Genomic DNA, 7,916 nt, shown 5'->3' on the forward strand with positions numbered 1-7,916 from the left:
GGGCGGCCGGCCCCTCTCCCTCCCTCCCTCCCGGCCGTGAGGGAGCCGGCCCGCGGCGCGCATTCCCAAGGCAGAGGGGGGGAGGCAGGACAGTCGCTGGTCTGGAAAGATAACCCTTGGCGCCACCGCCATCAGTAATGAAACGCGAGGTTTTAAGGCAATTAAAGTGGAAACACCTCGGTGCTCTTTTTTGCACTCGCTGTAATCAACGTCTCGCCAAACTGATTCTTCTTCACAGTTTGGGAGGAATTCAGCCAGAATCTGGAAACCAAGAGCCATAAAAACTTCCAACATCTGCTTCAGGGGGTGCAGGAACAGACCTCTGCCTGCTGCTAATCACAGACACAAAGGTAAAATGTAAGTGGTAATGGTCTGTTTCAATTTAAGCTTGCTTACCTACTTCGGCTACTGAAGACGGTTAAAGTATTTTAAGTGAAGCAAACTGCTACTGCCGTAAATTAAAACTGGGCTGCTATAATAAAGAATATAGAGCTCATCATCTTGCTGAGCAAACACAGATTGCAGTAGAAAGTAAACAGATAAGGACTAAGGTTACTGACAGTGTTTTACTGCCATCTGTGCCACTGCTCAACCTTAAGGTTTTATCAGTCAAGCCACCCAGTGTTGTGCAGACTTTTCTCGTGCTCCACATTATTCTACATTTACAGATAGAACTACACTAAGCTGAAACCGTAAAGTTATTCAGATGTTACTTTACAGTGAATTTAAAAATGAAATTCATTTAATGTTGTAACGTAAATCATAATACATCATTCAAAAGTTACCTAAACAACTGTCTTAAAACTGCTATTTAGAAGACCTTATACAAATCTGGGAAACATCTGGAATTATATCTGGAATAGTAAAAAACCTCATGCTCCAACAAATTATCACAGTTTAGCTGGCAGGCACAGAGTTTACAATACTACATCAAGCTGTAATTGGTCTTTTTTTGTGTGAAGATGTAATACTAGCCTTAAATTCATACATTTTCATGTCAGTTACACCACTTTAGTTTTCAATGTTTAACAATTTTAATTGAAATGTGTTGTATGCAATCAAATTGAAGTTCTTCAACTTTTCAACCTTAACAAGTTGAAAAATAGTGCTTTCTATCACCGGATTTCCACTTGTGGCAGTACAGACGCTGCCATCTAAGTGCAACTTGCTCAAAATAAACAAGTTTTCTAAAAAAAAAAACCAACCCACAAAAAGCCAAACCCATACATTTTTCAACTCCCATGGTTTCCCATTTTTGTTACAAAAAACCTACCTCTGATGGCTGTTGATTACATTTGCTGCCTGAATTAGTTTCTAATACTTTTTCCTTCGATCATGCCTCTGCATACATTGGCTTTCAATATAGTCCCCATGGAGGGTAGGTTGATAAAATTGTTCTTATTTTTGCTACCAAAATGGGCAGGGGAAGAAGAGGGATTAAAAATGTACGGTTTTTTTGCTTCTCAATGACAGGGGGAAGGGGAGGACATAGATATTTTAGTGACACTCACCAACCTGCATGATTTTTAACAGGAATGTCCGGTAGGATTTGACCTATTAACTGGTAGCTCTAGTACTTGAGAGTGTGTTTGGTTCTGAATGGGGCTGATTGCAGGGCCTGGGATTACAGGATTCCTGGACATAGTTATGTTTTTGCCCCCAGGCAGAGCAGGTGCCCTCAGCAGGGCTAACTGCTTCTCTCCCTTTTTGAACACAGCATTTCTGGTTGCATTAACCTGGCAAGGCCTGCCTGGTCCCCCACCCTGCCTGGCTAAGGCAAGGCTGCCCACTGGCTCAGGAGGAAGGAGCCTGTGTTGGGGGCCAGGAGCTGCTCCTCTCCCCACCCAACCCCAGCACAGTTCCACAGAAGCAGCGATGAGCGCCACGACAGGCCCCGAGCACCTGCGCTGCCTTATAGCGATGAAAGGCAAAAGGCAGAGAAGGGGCAGCCCAGAAGCAACTGTAGCCCAGGGCTTTATCCCTCAGGATGATATGCACGGCTGCAGCCTGGCCTTGCAGTCTGAGGTCCAGTGTCACGCTAGGGACCACCTGGGTGCTTAGTCACGGAGACACCCCTCCTCACTGGCCGCTACTGGGCCATGCAGGACTGACTGACCCTCCTGAACCTGACAGCGCTCTGCTGTGTGCTAGCCATCCTCAGCAGCTGCAAGCCCACTGCTCGACTTCTGGGGCTGAAGCAGGGCAGAATGGCCACCCTCCCCCTGCAGGGCTCAGCTGCCCTGTTCGCTGCCAGTGCAGCGGCCACGAGCTCCAGTCTCTGGGCACTGACAAGGCACAACCTCTGCACTGCGCAGCCGCTTTGGCCCTTGGGCCTCTCCTTGACCTTTGGCTCAAGCTCCTGTTTCTTTATCCTTGCTTGTGCCCTCGCAGCCATTGCAACCAGCTCAAGCTGCACTGCCTTGGCACAGCTCGAACCTGCTGTGGCGCCTTTGCCTTGCCAGGATCCAGCAGCAAGAGGCAAACGCCCGCCCCACAGATGAACAAGATGGCACTAGCATCATGCGTGGCTTTCCTTTCCTCACTGCAAGAAGAGACTGGAATACCTAAGGTACTACATACCGCCTTCCTTCAGGGGGGAACTGAGCCCTGGATAGGGGATCATCTACCCTTCAAGCAAGAAGCAGCTGAACCCCAAGCAGAGAGAGGTGTCAACTTCATCTGCAAGGAAACTGACCTCCAAAGAGAGGAAGGTCTTTCTCCAAAGCAAGCAGATACAAGCTCAAATGTCACAGAGTCTCCTTATCATACAGAAGACAGCTGACTCCAAAATGGAAGAGGCATTTTCCTTCAAAACAGGAAAGACAATGTGAAAAGGCTTCCCCACAAATAAAGGAAAAGGCTGACAGAGGGAAGAGCTCTTCCCAGAGGTACTGACTACAAACATTACCTCATGAGGCCTGCTCAGGCAGATCTCCAGAAACCCCACAATAAGAGAATGTATCCAGAAAACCTTATGAATTAGAAAGTTTCAGTAAAATTCTTATTTTCCCATAAAAGGGACGTAAGATGTTGAAAAACCAATCCTTCCTTAAAAAAAACATGGTTTGGAGAAACATTAGGTCCTCCTTGACTTCAGAACAGGACTTAGATGTCTTAAAGGTGTTGTTCTAAAACTAGTTAATGTCCTTTCCAGAAGAGATGCAGTAGCAAAGCGAGGAAAAAAGTATAGTCCAAATATTTGCTTAACTCTAAAATTAGAAAGAATTCTAAAATTAATACCAAAACAATAGATATGGTTATTTAAGTAAAGAATTTCAGTTTAGGTTTGTCTTAGATTTGTGGAACCTAAAACAGTTAATAAATATTAAAACAGCTTTACTTCCATGCTGGGGCAATTCTGCATATTGGTAATGTTACAGTAGGATTGCAAGAGTGTTTCACGTATTTGTTTGCAAATCCTTAGTCCAAAGAGTGTATTTCTTTCTCAAGCTGGGTCCTTCATTATATAATTCCATCTGTCCCATAGTAGAAGTTTTGCTAACAGCATTCATTTGGTTTATTCACAAACCCAAGCTATTGCCAGGAATAGATCAAAGAGGATAGGACAAAACTGCAGGTACAAGGTTTTGGTTTTTTTTTTTTCTTATGCTTAGAATGAGAAAAAATATGAGCGATCTAGAGCTAGTGCTAGTTATTTTCTTATGTAAATAATCAGCACATCTTATGTGAGTTTTATAGGAGTTTGGGGTAAACTTGGGAAAATTCCCCCCTTTACTCTCTGCTACCTTACAGTTTAATCCTTTCAAGCCAGAAGACTGGCATAGTTGAAGTCACCAGGTTTTACAAGTTGCTTGCTCTGTCAGAACCATTCTTTAAGTCATGACCTTGCCCTTAATTACAGGTCAGCAGATCCCTGCCAACTGTATTAATCTGCCTGCTGATGGTACCAGAGACAAGTCCTGCATACCCTTGTTTCTGCCGATTGTTTCATTTGTGAAGTACCTTCCTGCTCCCCTGCCCCAACTTCTAACCCAGCTAGCAGCTTCACAACTTGGGCCAGTCTGCCTCTGTCGCAAAGGTGGCCTCATCCATCTCCCTGTGCTCAGAGAAGCAGCTGAAAACTAACCCAGAAAATAACTTGTTTTTCAGAGAACAGATCTATTGGCTGGAGGATTATGTCACATAATGGGCCATTATACCAGAGATGGGTCATTACTAAACCACCTGCTGAGTCTGGGTATGTCAAGATGAGAGCACATTTCATAAGAGTTAGAATGTGTGCATTCACTGACAGATCAGTAATCCACGTTCTATTACAGATATGTCATCTCAAACTTTTATTTGAACAAGGAAAAGTAATATTAAGCCAGATACATAAATCTTCACATCTGGTTTATTCTGCCCTTGTGCCCAGTTTGTGAAAGAGGTTGCAGCCACGCAGATGTTCCATTGTTAGCATTACGTTAACTGCATCACAGCGGCAAATCTTTGCAAATGAAATTTTGGAGATAGGTATCTTCCAGCAGAATTCTGCATCTGGCAGACAGTGCAATGGACAAGACAATGGGCCAGTGGTCAAAGAACAGTCTGCATCTGACAGACAGCTGACAGTCTGCAATGTACCAATGCCAGAGCCATTCTGAATACATTAGCTTAACAGACAGCCCCCTTCTGACTGCATTCGTAGGGTCTGCTGCAGTAATAACCTGCTGAAGATGCTTAGCTAGTGCAAAATAGGTATCCCACAAGTCTACTAACATAAAACAGAGAAACATAGATATCATTTGTGTCTCAGTACAAATCAAGTAATCTAGAACACACTTCAGAGGTTCACCCCATTAAAAAAAATACCTGCATTTCTATGTTTGTAGAATTCTAGAAAGCTATTACATGGCAAAACACACAAACTCACAGCAGCTAAAAAATAAAAATGCCATATAGCCACGATAAATGCTTGTAACTGAGTGTATTATTAGAACAAGTCATACAATTAGAGAAACACAACATTTTAGGTGAGGAAAGCCTTCTTTCAGGTCCACAATATGACCAACCTGCAAATTAAGCCTTGGTTCCACCGCTAAAGCCTAACTGGTGGCTGCACACTTCTAGTTCATTATGAATACCTTGCTGAAGGAAGTAGATTTCTAAGTATGAACTGTGTAGTATAAGTGAAGCAGCCCAAATCTGTGACAGATTCCACACAGCTTAAATAAGAAGGAAGTAAATTTGGCATATAGTCAAGGAAAAAAAGAAAAAGCAAGCTTGTAAGAAGGGAAGTAACACAGTCAACTAAACTGTCGCAATATTGCTCAGGCAAGGGTTTACCCATGACAGCCATGCACAGAACTTCACTGGTTACACCAACAGCCACTTAAGAAAACACCGAGGCTGACGAAGCACTCAGATTTTTGCCTTCATTTCAGTGCTGAATCCGTTACTATAGTTATCAGTTTCCCTTCTCATTTTAATATATTAAAGATAACTGTATTTCAGACTAAGGGTCTGTAGCTGTCCATGGTATCAGACTACTCCCCTCCCTCCCCTACCCCAAGCTCATAAAGGTCTAAATCAGTGTATGTTTCTTGAAAGATGTTCCTCCAGCTCAACATTCCAATTTTTGTGGTGGTGGAGGGCAACATACTGTTACTTTACTGCACGACCTATACTAAGTATACTGTCACAACATAGAAAGCCTCCTAGCAAACCACAGTGCCTGAACGAGTCCAAATGGCACAGGCGCTCAATCTGGGAGTAGTTTTGTTTTGAGGGTACATAAAGATTTGTTATAATCCTTTCCCCTCTACTACCTCCCCTCAACACACCAGGAAAGTCTTAAGAAAAAAGCTACAGAAGCAGAAGACCAAACAAGGGAGCTTTTGACGATAATTTGCAATATAAATAACTGATGTTCAGAATAAGAATGTGTGCTGGTTTACACTCAATTCTTTTAAGTACATAAAAACAAACTAAGAATTCAAGATGAAGCAACATTTAATCTGAAAAGCAGCCATTCTAGGAATCATGTACTTGCTTCATGCCATCATCTGGTGTTGCTGATATAAGTCTGTCTACTGACCATCTGCCTTTCCATCAAATTACAAAACTTCTGTAACGCATTTACCAATAGCTGGGATTTAAAGTTTCCCACATTTGTTGTTTTCCAGTAATAGTGATGTTTTATAGGCATTTAAAAGTATATCAAATATATTTATGAGTTTTAATGACAGCTTGCAGAAAACTATTTTCCTCAGCTCTGGAGCACACCAAACCACCAGAATACACCCAGGACCCCCACTTGAAGGGATTTACAAGGGAAAAAGGGGATTTTCTTTATGGAAATTAAGTTTCCAGTCACTTTTCTGTAGGTATCAAAGCAATATTAACTCTTTCAATTTTGTTTGCCTTCTGAGTTTTAATCTGGCAGTAGCTAAAATTTACTATTAGGAAGAGTTTGTAAACTTTACACATTTTATGCTACTAAGTTTCCTTTCATAAAGTCTATTTGATCCAGATGCAGGACTTTGGTAATTGTTTCCAGCCTTGTGACCAACATTCCTGCCAGTAATTTGGTGACATGCAGAGTTGAGGAAACATAGTTAAAAGTGGCAGAGTCTACAAGTATTAATAAGATGACATTCTTAATTATAAAGCAGCAGAAGTAATTTGGTAATTTATGCATCGTACCATGCAATAGGAGTTGTTAACAAATACAGATTTCTTGACTTTCAAGCAGAAAGTCACCCCCCTTCTTCCTGATATGTGCACTGTTTTCCTTAAACTTTTGAAATTGTGTAAGAGCAGAGCCCTGCTTACACCGAAGTTGTCAGGTCTCTTGCTCAGAGCTGGCTAAGTTGCCTTAGCCAGCATTTCATTTTCTTTAAACCCTTTTAAGTTGCTTGGTATCCTAAAAAATAACTTCTGGATAGTGTGTGAACAGTCAGACTAGCCTGTTCCAGTACTGGAACAGCAGAAGTAGACAACTTAGTGGGAATGCTTGTGATCGGCCAGAAGATGCCATTCTGTGAAGAAAGATGAAAGGTATGTCTCTGCCCAAGGCTCCACACATCCAGCAAACGGCTCTCTTATGCTGAAAGGCCTCTCACAGTCAGGGACTGTTCTACTTCCAGTAGCGGGAGAGAAAGAAGCACGGTCAACTTCTCTCAAGCTCTCCCTTTTGATTCAACATACTATTCTTCCCTCCACATAACTACTCCTCCTAGCTAAATCAGGTAGTCCAACCCCAAGGATCCTGAAGTGCCAGTTTGGTCCAACAGTGCTGCTCCTTGGAATAAAATTCCCACCTGGAATCGCTTATACAACAGATTAAAATATTAAGAAGGCAAAAGTTAAAGGTATTTTTCTAGATATCTGCTACCCTAAGTTCAGAAAATTAGCTTTTCAGCTACTTCAAAATCCTGAAAGAGTAGATGAATATAGAACCTCACCTCCACATCTTTGCTTCTTTTTATTAGAATTAATCAGTGACCAAAGAGTTACCATCTGCATGGTTACAGACAATCTAAATGTCACGGAGCAATGTTCTCCTACCAAACAGATTGAGAAGGACACTTGATGTCACAGCTTTCATGTTAGAAGGGAAGCATCTGAGTTGCTTCTGTTCATGACCGAATTCCACTGCTCAGTAAAGTCACAGGCTAAAATTTATTCATCTTCACATATAGGCAGAAAATTGCTCTGTGACTTCCATTGCAGCAATGCAGAGTTGCACCTCTAAGTAACTCTCTCTGCTTTCTGATGACTTAATAACCTCTTTAGTACTCCTAAGGTAAGTCTGTTTGTTTGTACCCCAAGCCTCCCAAACAATGCCCCTTTCCCCAACAACGTGATAAATTACATGACCTCAAACTGCAACTTCTGGGGACAAAAAAGGCATAGGACAAACTGGCTTCAGTTTTGCTCCTCAAGAGCTCCAAATACTGCCACCCTGTGGATGC

At 42.3% G+C, this 7,916-nt stretch overlaps 1 long non-coding RNA gene across 2 annotated transcripts; it reads left to right on the forward strand.

Moving 5' to 3' along the window:
* The first annotated feature begins 5 nt into the window (after positions 1 to 5).
* Positions 6 to 5,839, forward strand: LOC135314402 (uncharacterized). 2 transcript variants are annotated; one of them, XR_010373905.1, is made up of 2 exons: positions 6 to 357; positions 2,392 to 5,839. It is a non-coding gene; the product is annotated as an uncharacterized LOC135314402 (long non-coding RNA). The 2 variants fall into 2 exon arrangements; XR_010373906.1 differs by having other exon boundaries at positions 6 to 350.
* Positions 5,840 to 7,916: the final 2,077 nt, after the last annotated feature.

This window comes from Phalacrocorax carbo, chromosome 7 (genome assembly GCF_963921805.1).
Source record: "Phalacrocorax carbo chromosome 7, bPhaCar2.1, whole genome shotgun sequence".
Taxonomy (NCBI): domain Eukaryota; kingdom Metazoa; phylum Chordata; class Aves; order Suliformes; family Phalacrocoracidae; genus Phalacrocorax; species Phalacrocorax carbo.